Genomic DNA, 13,224 nt, shown 5'->3' with positions numbered 1-13,224 from the left:
TGATTGCTTGAGCCCTGGACCTCTGTCATTCTAAATTAAGCACTTCTTCTCTATGATGTCTATGAAAAAACAGTGAAGTGCTGAACAAGCTCCAGGTAGAAAGTCAAAGGTTGAAGGTGCAGCTAAGAGACAACCCCTGTTTCTAGACAGTATCATAACCTTTGGTGGCATTGTTCAAAGCCCTCATCAGTCCAATACCAGCTGATAAAATAAGTACAATTGATGTTTAATCTCATTCGCAAGCGCTTTTTGCAAGAGTCAGAGTGTTCAATTCAGCTATCATGTTCCACCCAAGAGGTGGCCACATTTCAGCGGTGGGTGAAAGGATCCCTGTGTACGAGGATTCTTTGGGAGGATGGGTGTTATCCAGTGTCATTGTCAGTGATCCTTCGAGGTTGAGGATGATCTCTTTCACAGGTTTTATTTTTCATGGGTCCTTTGGTGACTGAGGAGTCTGATCCTTGAGCCACAGGCTTGTTGGCAGATGTTGCAGGTTGTGCTGGAAGACAGGGCAGGGCCAAGATTGCTGCTTGACCATTGTCTTTCCTTTCTTTTCTGGCGTTTTTCTGCGACCAGGGCAAGGTGATTTTCCTCAGAGTGGACGTTCCCTCTCTGACAAGTCTTCACCAGTTACCCCTATCCTGGGCTGCTGTCTCCCAGTGCGTGGTGTCGATGCCACATCTCTTGATGTTGATCTTGAGGGTGTCTTTAAAGCGTTTCTTTTGGCCTCCCTGTTTGCTTTCTCCTTGGTGATTGGGGCGTACAGCAGTTGTTTTGGTAAGGGTACATCAGGCATGCACACACAGTACCTGCTCCACCTCAGCTGGTGCTGGATAATCAGGGCCTCAACACTGACAAGGTTGGCCTCTGTGAGGACACTGCCCCTTTATAATAACTATTTTCTTACAATGCATCTCCTTTTCCATCGCTCATTTAATTCAGGGGGTATTCATTAACAACTGTTTGAATTCCTGATCAACGACACCAAAGAGACTATAGAACCTTCTACTAAATTTATTCCCAGTTCATCTGAGCCATCATGTAATTTGATGTAAACGTCAGTAATGAGCCACTTGTATTTAGAAAAGAACACAACATCTGTCCTTTATTGTGATCAGTTTTGATTGCTTTAGGCAGGTATTAATTGGAGGATTTGATGGTCACAATTCTGGGCACCTGCATCTGTATTCCTCCTCCACCCCCAGGCTTCCAGCTCCCCAGCCATCTCCTCTCTTGGGCGGAGACATGCATCCCTCTTCTGACCAGGATATTTCCAGGCTGCACAGTTCCCTGCCTGCACTGTGAATTTCCCAGCAAAATCAGACTGGCCTGCTTTACTTCACTGTCCTTGAGGCGAAAACAGTGTAATTGCCACAGTAGAGTTACCACACAGCTCTTTCTAAGCAAGCAAATTTATTTTCAAGGGAAAAGCAGTTCAGAGAAAATATATTCAAGCAATAAAAGAAACTACACCCATGCTAATACCTGACACCACCCCAACTCCAACAAGGGTTCTGGCTGGTGAACAGTCCTTCAAATCCCACCATGGGATTTGTCTGTGGTCACACGTTCAGAACAAGCACCCCATGAATCTGAAAGTTACTTTTTTATGCCATTTGGGCCTTTTGATCCTGGAAATCGGTAAGTTGTAGGCAAAGGTCCCCTGCCCAGGACAAGCTTCCAAAGATCAGGTTTAGAGACAGGCATTTGCATTCCCCTCCTCCCAAGTATTTCCTAGGAAACCTACTCAACTAACAGATCATTCTTGTCTTGGCCCATTGTTCAAAAGAGTCCTTTGAAGCTCCTAACACTTCCCAAGGTTTACATTCATCATGTCTCGTAGACAAGTTATGGACAATCCCACAACAACACATAAACATTTGCATTTTAATGCAATGATCTCCTAAGATAGTTACACTTAATTCAGTCGGGTTTAACTGGATTCAATAAGGTTTGTCCAGGGCATTACAGGAAATCGCCATTCTGTCACACTGATCACTCTCATAGTTATAAGTTTCAGAGTAACAGCCGTGTTAGTCTGTATTCGCAAAAAGAAAAGGAGTACTTGTGGCACCTTAGAGACTAACCAATTTATTTGAGCATAAGCTTTCGTGAGCTACAGCTCACTTCATCGGATGCATACTGTGGAAACTGCAGTTTGCATCCGATGAAGTGAATACAGACTAACACGGCTGTTACTCTGAAACTTGTCATTATGCAAGGCACTGCATTTAGCCGTATGGAGTGGAAATCTATCAACTGCATGAAAAAACTTGTACAGATACAGACAGACATCATCTTCCTTTCCAAATGCAAACAGATGGACATCGTACCAAAAGGCAGTTTCCACAGTATGCATCCGATGAAGTGAGCTGTAGCTCACGAAAGCTTATGCTCAAATAAATTGGTTAGTCTCATAGTTATCTCTCCCTGATGTGAGGGGACAGACTCTCTGACCCACTGCAGCTCCCTTCCCCAACTGAGATCTGAGCGGACATTCCCATGGAAGCCCGACACTACGCACACTCAGGCTAAATTGTATCCACTTCATAAAATACAGTTCTCTTTTCTTGGAGAGTTTCCCTCTATAATGAAAGAGATGAGCTTGGATTCCAAAGGAGGCCAGATGCCTGAACTCTGACAGCTGAGACCCTGGGGATAAGTTTTTCCTGATTACTGCTAAGCCAGATAGCAATAGAAGTGAGCCTGGAGGTCTGTAGTATGTGAGTCTCTTCTCCACTCTGCTCCCTACGCCAGTGGGATACACAGGCTTTCATCTCTATTTCTCCTGATTAATTCTGGAAGTGGGCTCTGCCTGACGCTCACTTGGAGACCCACAGTTGTGCAGAATCCACAGACTCCCTGGGGAAGCTGAAGCTAGCCTGGGAGAAATATCTAAAGCATCTTTTATGTTAAATAGAGTATCATCAGCATTAAACTTGTGTTTGAACTCCTTGCTCATGTGAAAATGCCACAATCAAATGTCTTTAAACCACTGGGTTATTCATTAAAAAAGAGACACCATTTACTGCCTGCTGTCTTGTACATATAACTTTGTGAAGTGCTTTGGGGTTACTGTTTGCAAGAAAGATACACTACAGAATAAAGTAGTTATATTAATTTCACCTCTCACCAAACCCAACTTCCTAAAGCACTTTACAAGCTCAGACTGAAAACAGACGCTGTACATATATATGGAGATCTGCCTATCATCTTAGTATCAGAGCCCTCACCCCTGTGAGGTAAGGCAGTGTGATTATCCCCATTGTACAGATGGGAACTCAGGCACAGAGTAGATTAAGAGACTTGCCCTAGGTCACACAGGGAGTCTGTGAAAACCTGGGTTTTCTAAGCCTGAGAGCAATGCCCTTTCCACTCTGCCTCTCCCACTCCTGAAATGCAGCCACCTCTGAGGTGGAGTGCAGCAGCCGTTTTAAGGACATGATCTGAAGCCTACTGAAGTCAATTGAAAGGCTTCCACTGCCTTCAACAGGCTTCGGATCATGTCCTTGGAGTGCACAGCAACGTTGCTCAAAAAGTGGAGAGGAAGTGGAGAGGAATCCCGTATGAGATTGAAACTGCAGGGGGATTTATGGGGGTTAATTGTACTGAACTGAATTGCAAGTGGGCTGAGACGCTTTGGCTAACACCACTGGTCTAACTCCTTCCCGGGAGCTGGCCACATCACAAAACCCTCCATCCCAGTTGGCTCTAATTGGCAGTAATCCTTATGGACAGTCTCAGCAGTGAGGCCAAGCGTGGAATGAGCCCTAGCCCCTGACCTACCCAAGAGAGAGCCCCTGCAGGCCCGGTCTGTTCTGCAGTGAAGCCATTGATTTCAGTTCACTTCATTGCTATGTAAGGGCTGAGATTCAAAGCCTGTGGCTACACAGAGGGAGCCATTCAGTTTCCAGGGTTGCCATGGAGTCTGAACTTCCCTTTTAGCCCTACAGGTCCATCCAGGCTGAGAGGCTTGGTCAGGGGAGGGATGTGGGGGAAGCTTGAGCTTTCACGGCCTAGGCTGCACCTGCTGTGCTGGGGAGAAATCCACCCCTCTGCAGAGGGGCCAGCCCAAGAAGTATGTTTCCTCTCCCCCAAATAGGGCTGCAGTGGTGCACAGCGGTGAATTTCACCCCGGATGATTAGAGGACGGCACATCAGTCACCCGGGCTCAGCACAGCACCTTTCATCAGTGCTCCACTCCCTGGCAAACATCAGAAGAAAACAGCCTGTTGCACTTGGGGTGAAAAGTGTCATTTTCCAGGCCCCAGATGCCCAGCCCTGGGGGTTGGCAGGCGGGGGGCAAAGGACACCTGTTTGGCCTTCACTGAGTTCTTCTGTCCCTCCCCAAATCATTGGGATTTATGAATTGAAGCTACCGTGGCTGTGATGCTGAAGACATTCATTTTCTTTGCACTGCAGGCCATTAATGCACTAGCCTGGAAGCTCCTAAGTACTGGGAAATGATCCAGCTGAAAGCTCTCAGCCATCATGTCAATGAGAAAACAAGGCTTAGGGGAGAAACAGAAGAAATCTCTCTGAATGGTGCATACAAGATGTCACACAAAGCTAGAGCCCGATTCTCCACTACCCCGCACCTTGTGTAGTCATTTACACTGGTGCAAATCGAGTGTAAGATGCTACTGAGTCAGACTGACCTGGAGCGGGGGACCCACCTCTGCATGGCTCATTCAATCTTTGGCTTCAGCTAAGACTACCAGTCAGTGCCACCTGCTAACGTGTCTCTGCGAAGAACCAAACTGAGGTCAGTTCCGCCTTCCCCAATGTCACATAGGCCACCAAGCAGCCAGCAGATGCTAAAACCCCGGAGCTACGCACCTGGGCTAGATTTGAACTGGTGACCTAAGGCTACAAGGCCCTTTCAGATCCCCTGAGCCATCCAGCTCACCTGCTAGCGTGCTTTGTTTGTTGCAGTTTTGTTTCCATGGCATTGAGTGTCTTCTGGTAATTACTGTCCTGTTGCCATGGTTACCTCAAAATGATCTGTGATGTGCCGCCATGCAGGACGTTGTTTGAACTCCACAAACACCTAAACAAGGGCATGGGAAAGCAGAAAAGAATGAGCTGGTGGCACCTGAGATCTCCTCTAGTCCAAAGGTGCAGCGAGCGACCCAAAGCACGGAGCTCCTCTCAAAGGGCTTCCGTCCATTCATCTCTAGCCCCACAAGCGGAGCTGGCTCTGAGCTGGGGAGGGCTGTAACTGGATCCTACCAGGGTGTGTTGCCATCGCACAATCTCCTGTTAGCATTAGCTTTGCAGACGAGTGCTTTTGAGTCAGTTCCAGCTCTGTTAAAGCCACTTCATCTCTCCAGTTTACACAGCTGTAAACCAGAGCCCATAATAATACAAACCTACCGCACAGGGTGCGTATCCATCGATCCCCCATAGAGACATCTGTCTATCTCCCACCACAGAAATGCAACCACCAGCCATTCAGCCATCCTGGGTGTTTCCCTAGTATCTGAGTGCCTCCCATGAGTTACAAACCAACCCACCCACCCAACAGGGGCCTCTCTTCCTTCCTTCCTCACTGGCAAGGTGCAGGCTCAGGCTTACTGGATGCAGCAGTATGGGAATGCTGGCGTGAGCTGTGGGTGCTATTACAGGCCGGCCTGGGCGAAGAGGTCGGGTTTGTGTTTAGCTCTGAATGCAGAGCAGGTTAGTGGGTGGTTTTACTCCACCTGGCACTGGGTTCCACAGACCAAGGTGGCAGGTCTGTCACCTGCACTAGGGGTCATAGTTGTCCCAGGAGGTATGGTGAGTGTTCAGAGCAACCTGCAATTGCTAACTAATGGAGAATAAAGGTGCTAGATCAGCACTACGTCTTATTCATTTACCTGCTTTTCCTGTCAGTGTGAGACTGGGGAGTAAAGTCTCACCCTTTAATTAATTTTTCTAGACAGAGCTTTGTTTTGTTTCTTTTTTTAAAGCAATGATGTGATCCAAGCCAGGCTGGGTGGATGCAACTCTGCTTGTCAGAAACCTGGACATCAGCTGGAGGATTTGAACACAGAAAACCAGTGGGGCCCAGGGCTTGAGAAATCAACAATGGCACCGGGTGTGTGGCTGGGTCCCCTCTTTTGGCTCTTAACGTGCCTTGGGCAGGGCTGGGAGTTAAATGAGAGAAAATCCCATCTAGCTGGGGTCCAGTAGCCCTAGGAGACATGGGGAATAGGGTAGGCAGTCTGAGGAGGGGGGTTTTCAGCTCTCACTCTCATCACTGTATTCCATTGGTGTCTAGGGGCCACGGCTGACATCGGTGCCCTGTTGTGCTAGGCACTGTACATACACACAGTAAGAGACAGTCCCTGCCCCAAAGACCTCCCAGGTGAGACAGACAAGCTGGACAAAGGGTGGAAAAAGGAAGGAGTGTTTTAAGGATCACTATTTTATAGCTGGAGAACAGAGGCCCAGAGAGTGTATTGCCGGCAGGGGCACGGAATCTTTCATTTTGGAAACATCACTGCAGAATGTGTCAGTGTTTCCAAGATGAAAGATGGCAGAATTTCACTTCCATGAAAAATGCCGTGGGTTTGGCTTTGAAAATTCAGGGTGAAAATTTTTCCAAAGCCTCAACATTTTCACATTCAGTTTCCTGACCGGCTCCAATCACAGCGTTCCTGTTTCACTGGGTCATTAGCAAGACAGGACAGTAGGGCTGTGGTATTGAATGATATTTTATTTAGAGGATTTGTTTAACCCTCTTGCTCCTTCAGCCTCTCCGCCTGAGTCACAAAAGGATGTGGTTTGTAAACACCGAGCACCTTTATGTATCTAAAAATACCAGTGGGGTAGAAGATTAGAGACCACAAATGCACTAATTACCCAGTTTCCGGCCAGGAGGCTGAGCTTCAAATTGTTGCAACGCCCCATGAAGGAGGCTACCATAGCATGTAATTTCCTCCAATGCATCGCCACCTCTCAAGGCCAGGCTTATTCCAGAAAAGTATTTGCAGACACACAAAGGAGCAGCAGAATAAGATCAGCCCCCAAATGCCATCACGACAACTCCCAGAACAATCAGACTCAATCCAGCTCAAAACACAGTCATTTGCCACCATCGGTAAGACTGGAAAAACTTGAATGAGTAAAAACAAACTTGTTCACGTCATAAGCCCCCAGCAGTAACTGACGCAGTGGGGCTCTAGGGAGTTTTATTGCAAGACGCTGATGCTGAGCTTAAAAGCGTGTCTGCATTATGGAGTTTGGCGTAGGAGTAGCTACACTGGGGGCAAACCCCCAATGCAGATGCTGGCACTCCCACGTCTCAACCTGTGCGTCCTGCTCTCTCACCTCCACATACCCCCAGGAATAAAGCACACCCTGTCTCCCCTGTTTTTCATGCCAGAGTCTTGACCTATAGTCTGTATCTTCCAATCAGAGCTGGCAGCATGCAGGTCAAGGACTTTTAAACCTTGCAATGTTCCTCTAATGCCTCACTTACAGGGACATCTGTGCTGAGCTACCTTGTGCTGATCTGCTGGAAAACACACAGTGTTCATGAGTCTTTCATCATGTGCTTGCTGCACGTGACTTAGGGAGCGCACAGGGACTGCAACACAGACACCTGTTCATGACTCCACTGCCTTGCACCTCTGCAGTCACTCCCACCAGTGCAGAGGGGGTGGAAAACACCACCACTGAGGTCAGCAAGTGAAGAAATATGATCGGGTAGCATTTCACACCCACTCTGCACAGGTGTGAATGACAACACAAGAAAGCAATGGGCAATCAGGCTCTCTGGGTTCAAAAAAGAATTAGATAACTCCTGGAGGAAAGATCCATCAGTAGCTATTAGCCAGGATGGTCAGGGACACAACCCCATGCTCTGGGTGTCCCTAAACTTCTGACTGCCAGAAGTTGGGACTGGGTGACAGGGGATGGATCCCTTGATAAAGTGTCCCGTTCTGTTCATTCCCTCTGAAGCACCTGGCACTGGCTATTGTCGGAACACAGGACCTTGGGCTAGCTGGACCATTGGTCTGACCCAGCCTGGCCATTCTTATTTTCATTTGTACTGGTCTTAATCCGCTTTGCATTTCCTTTCTTCCTGGATTTCTTTGTACAGCTTAACCCTCCCCCGGTAAGCAGTCTTCATGCAGTTGCTGTATCAAGCAGAGCAAGTGGCATTCAGTGAGGTTTTTAATTAGCCCAATCTTTAATTCCCACCTCAGAAAACAAAAGAAATGTATTTACCAGCTTTACTCCGGTTTCCTGGGAGGTTGGCTACTCCATCAGAACTAGATTCTGGAAAATACTCTCCTTATTATAGAATCACAGTATCAGAGAAATGTCGGCCTGGAAGGGCCCTCGAAAAGTCATCAAATCCAGCCCCCAGCACTGAGGCAGGACCAAGTGAACCTAGACCATCGCTGACAGGGGTTTGTCCTGCCTGTTCATAAAAAACGTCCAATGATGGGGATCTAAAACTTCAAGCTTGGAAGCCTGTTCCAGAGCGGAACCACCCTTACAGTTAGACAGTTTTCCTAATATCCGACCTCAGTCTCCCTCGCTATAGATTAAACCCATTACTTCCTGTCTGACCTTCAGTGGACACTGAGAACAATTCATTCCCATCCTCTTTATCAAAGCCCTTAAATATTTGAAAGACTTATCAAGTCCCCCTCAGTCGTCTTTTCTCAAGATTACACACACCCAGTTTTTTAAACCTTTTCTCATAGATCAGGTTTTCTAAACCTTTTATCATTTTTGTTCTCTTCTGGGCTCTCTCCAATTTGTCCACCTCTTTCCTAAAGTGTGGTGCCAGAACTGGACACAGTCCTCCAGTCAAGGCCTCACCTCTGTAGATTTGTATTGATTTGTACTTTTTATTGAATTTCATCTTGTTGATTTCAGACCAATTCTCTAATTTTTCAAGGCCATTCTGTATTCTAATCCTGTCCTCCAAAGTGCTTGTAACTCCCCCAGCTTGGTGTTATCCACACATTTTATAAGCATTATCCAAGTCAGTAAAGAAAATATTGAATAGTGTCAGACCTTGGACTGACCCCTGTGGGATCGCTTTAGATACACCTCCCAGTTTGACAGCAAACCATGGATAACTGCTTTTTGAATATGATCTTTCAACCAGTTGTACGCTCACCATACAGTAATGTCATCACCACATTTCCCTACTTTGCTTCAGAGAATGTCATGTGGAACTGTGTCAAAAGACTTCCTAAAATCAAGCAAAGGAGGACTTGTGGCACCTTAGAGACTAACCAATTTATTTGAGCATAAGCTTTCGTGAGCTACAGCTCACTTCATCGGAGCTGTAGCTCACGAAAGCTTATGCTCAAATAAATTGGTTAGTCTCTAAGGTGCCACAAGTACTCCTTTTCTTTTTGCGAATACAGACTAACCCGGCTGTTACTCTGAAACCTAAAATCAAGCGTATCACATCTACTGTTTCCCTCCATCCACTAGGCCAGTAATTCTGTCAAAAAGGAAAGAAGGTTGGCTTGGCATGATTTGTTCTTGACAAATCCATGCTGACTATTCCTTATAACCCTATTCTCTCCTAGGTGCTTACAAATTGATTGGTTAATAATTTGTTCAAGTATCTTTCCAGGTATTGAAGTCAGTGGCAGCTTTCCCATTGGTTTCACTGGACTTAAAATCAAGCCCATGGTGGATTTTTTATCTGACTAGCTGAAAACACTTTACAAAGGTGCTAATTAAGCTTCTTACCCTAGCTGGAAAGTAGGTGATGTCTGCCCAGGAGTCCTAAGGCCTAGGCTACAGCTACACTAGAGAGTTTACAGTGGCACGGCTGCAGCGGTACAGCTGGTCTGCTGTCAGCTCTGTGGTGTAGCTGCTCTAAGCGGACAGGAGAGAGCTCTTCCATTGACTTAATTAATCCACCCCCAGGGAGCGGCAGTGGCTATGTCATTGGGAGACGCTCTCCTGCCGACATAGCGCTGGCCACACCAGCACTTAGGTTGGTGTAATTTACATCCATTGGGGGTTTATTCACACCGCGGAGCAATATAACGTACACCGACATAAGCTGTGGTGTGTTCATAGCCTAAGTCATGAAGTTCAAGACGCTCTCCTCCTCCCAAACTCTTTTGGGCAATGGGCCAAGGAACTGGGACCAAGAGACAAGCCAGAATTCACTGATCTATTTTTTTAGGGCCTGCAGTGCAAGCCACACTGAAGAGGAGCAGAGCCTGCTTGTTTCTTCTGTCAAAAACTCATCTCCCAGGGCCTTCTAGTACGAATGACTCTATGGGAGGAGCTCTCTGTCTCCTGCACTACCTGGCCTTCTTGCTGGCTGCATCAGCAGGCAGATCCAGAACTAAATGGGCCATGGAGCCTGACCTCTCCTCTCACCACTACATGATCGCTCCATATCTGGGTTGAGCCACGTTGGCTGGGTGTGTGGCTTCAGCCATCCCTGCTCCTGCTGCCTGGTGTGTAGACAGAGGCTGTTGAGCCAGCACCTTTGAACCCCCATTAAAAGAAGATCGCATCCTCTGTGCCTAGCTCACTAAATCAGTTCTCTGCCACTGCAGGGCGCGCAAAGAGCAGTGCGCCCCGGCCCTGCAATGCTCTGCCTGTGCCATGCAATAGTATCGCCTCTGGAGGCTGAAATGTGTTAGGCTATGTCTACACTACAGCCTACGTTGGCATCATTTATGTTGCTCAGGGATGTGAACACCCCCCACCCCCACACCAGAGCCCTAAATGAAACTAACATAAGTGCTCGTGAGCACAGCGCTGTCGTCAGGAGAGCTTCGCCCACCGACATAGCTTCTGCCGCTTCCGGAGGTGGGTTTTGTGTGTTGACGGGAGAGCGCTCTCCTACCGCTGGCACACAGCATCGTCCCCAGACCCGCTGCGGCGGTGCAGCTGCATTGATACAGCTGCGCTGCCATGCCTGTAGACTGGCCTAAATCTGATCCAGATTAGAGGGTTCAATACAGAGGTAAAGGGAGTGGGCTTCAGTGGCCTGTGATGTGCAGGACATCAAACTAGGTTGGTCTGGGAGGTCACTTTGGGCCTTAAACTCTAGGACTAAGAATTTAAGACTTAATTTTTTTGTAAAGACATTAAATCCTCCAGGTTCTGGGATCTGCTCGCTAATTACTCTGTAGTCAGCAATACTCCTGTCCCTTTCAGGCATCCATCAGTGCATTCGCCCAGTTGCTAATGCAGCTCGGTAGACTCTTGTTTTTAAAGAACACATCTTTTCACATGAATGTCCTAGCCTCCTTCCAGGCAATTCATCCTCTGCAGCAATTGCTAGGTTTTGTTTGGCAGTGATTAGCCAGTGCCTCCCAAAAGCCATTAGCTTCCCCCTCAGCCAACTACTACATAAATGGAAATCTATTCTTTGATGCTTTTTGTTACTAGCCATACATACTGGGGACATCAAGAACAAAGAGAAAAGAAGAATACATCTGGAGCAGAACTATAAACCAATAAAATTCTCCAGCCATAGGGGAAGGGAAAAATACAGGGATCCCTATTCCTAGGCCCTCAGATAAAATGCCCCATAAATGACCTGATTATTACATAAAGAGCCCTTTGGAAGGAGTCGATGACCCCCAGTCAAGATAATGGGTCCCTCTAGAACGTGCATTTGTTACACAGGAACTGCCAAACACAAGGGATCAGACCAGGGCTCCACCTAGCCCGGTATCCTCTCTCTGAAAAGGGCTAGCTCCAGCTGCTTCAGGGGAAGATGCAGACAGAGGGCTCAGCATCTCATCTGGGAGCCCAGAGTGTAATCACCCAGCCTTCCCTTACCAACTTCTTCAACTCCTCTCTCTCTCCCTAACACCGCCCGAGGCAGAAAGCTTTCTGGGTGACTGTCCCATCAGCGTGGTGTATGTCCTGTTGTCGTAGTCATGTTGGTCCCAAGCTGTTAGAGAAACAAGGTGGGTGTGGTAATCTCTTTTATTGAACCAACTTCTGCTCATGAGAGAGACAAGTTTTCATGGTTATACCTCTGAAGAAGAGCTCCGTGTAAGCACAAAAGCTTCTCTCTCACCAACAGAATTTGGTCCAATAAAAGACATAACCCATCCTCACCCACCTTGTCTTTGTCCCGTGGGCAGGCAGTTGCCTGCTACCCCAGCTCTGCCTAGGAATGGATGCCCACAATACTTTGAATAAGACACCCGGCCTGTGCTGGTCTAACAAATAAAGGGGATCTAAACAAACCCCTCGTCATAGTCTGGAGGGTCCCATGAATCCGGAGTTATTTCAAAGCATCGCATTGCAAGGCAGCTTACCTGCCTTTGCTGTGCTGCTTTTACCCGTGTGTACTACAGTTCTGAACCCCTAGGGGCTGCCAGCGTAGGAGAGGGGATGCCCTGCTCTGCAGCCAGCCCCTACCCGGCCGAGGAGCAGTTCCAGAACGCCTCCCAGTGAAGTGGGTTATGCTTGACTGCAAACATCACAGCCCTGTAACTCTCCTGCTCGATGTCTGCTAAGCTCATGACTCATCCTATGGCGGGCACTGCTCGGTACGTGGGGCCATTGTGCAGCCCACGTGTGTGACATTTACAACAGCGTTTTAGCTGGCCTTGAGAGTGTCTCTCTTATTTCCCCAATTAACTGTGCTGGTAATGCGGCGTGATGGACGCAGAGACACACAATACAGACACTGTTCATCACAACCCTGTGCAAATGCCCTTTGTTTCTCTCAGTACACTGCTTCCAAAAATAGCTGCTGCAGCTCCCAGCCCAGCTGTTGGGAAGAAGCATCTCCCCTCCCAGAGCGTTCTCCCCCCAGCACTCACGTGGGGTCGGCGAAAATGTAACTGCAGCAGGGGACCAAACCCTGCAGAATTCTTCCCCATCCACAGCACTGTGGGTTACTGGTTGGAGCAGGAGCATCAGGACTCCTGGGTTCTATTCCTGGCTCGCTATCTGCCTAGCACATCAGGATATAGACACAAAGCCCCATTAGTGGCTTATCTGACATAGCAATTGCTGTGTGAGAAGGAGAAATGTTAAGGCTTAACTGATCTTTACGATCATTTTGTAATGTGAGTTCTTTATTCTGAAACAGCAGGTAGACACCTCAGCATTTGAACACGTATGGTCACTTTGGGAGCGAGCTCCAGGGGGACGGGGAACATGCCCACTCAGCTCCATTCCTTCTAATTGCCCTGCTGCCCCACTTCTGTGTCACACTCTGCAGTCTTACCCCCACGCCTAGCAACGAGAGTCTCACCAGGGCTTGTCTAC

This window comes from Natator depressus, chromosome 26 (genome assembly GCF_965152275.1).
Source record: "Natator depressus isolate rNatDep1 chromosome 26, rNatDep2.hap1, whole genome shotgun sequence".
NCBI lineage: Eukaryota > Metazoa > Chordata > Testudines > Cheloniidae > Natator > Natator depressus.
The sequence above is the reverse complement of the archived record's forward strand: the minus strand, read 5'-3'. Positions refer to the sequence as shown.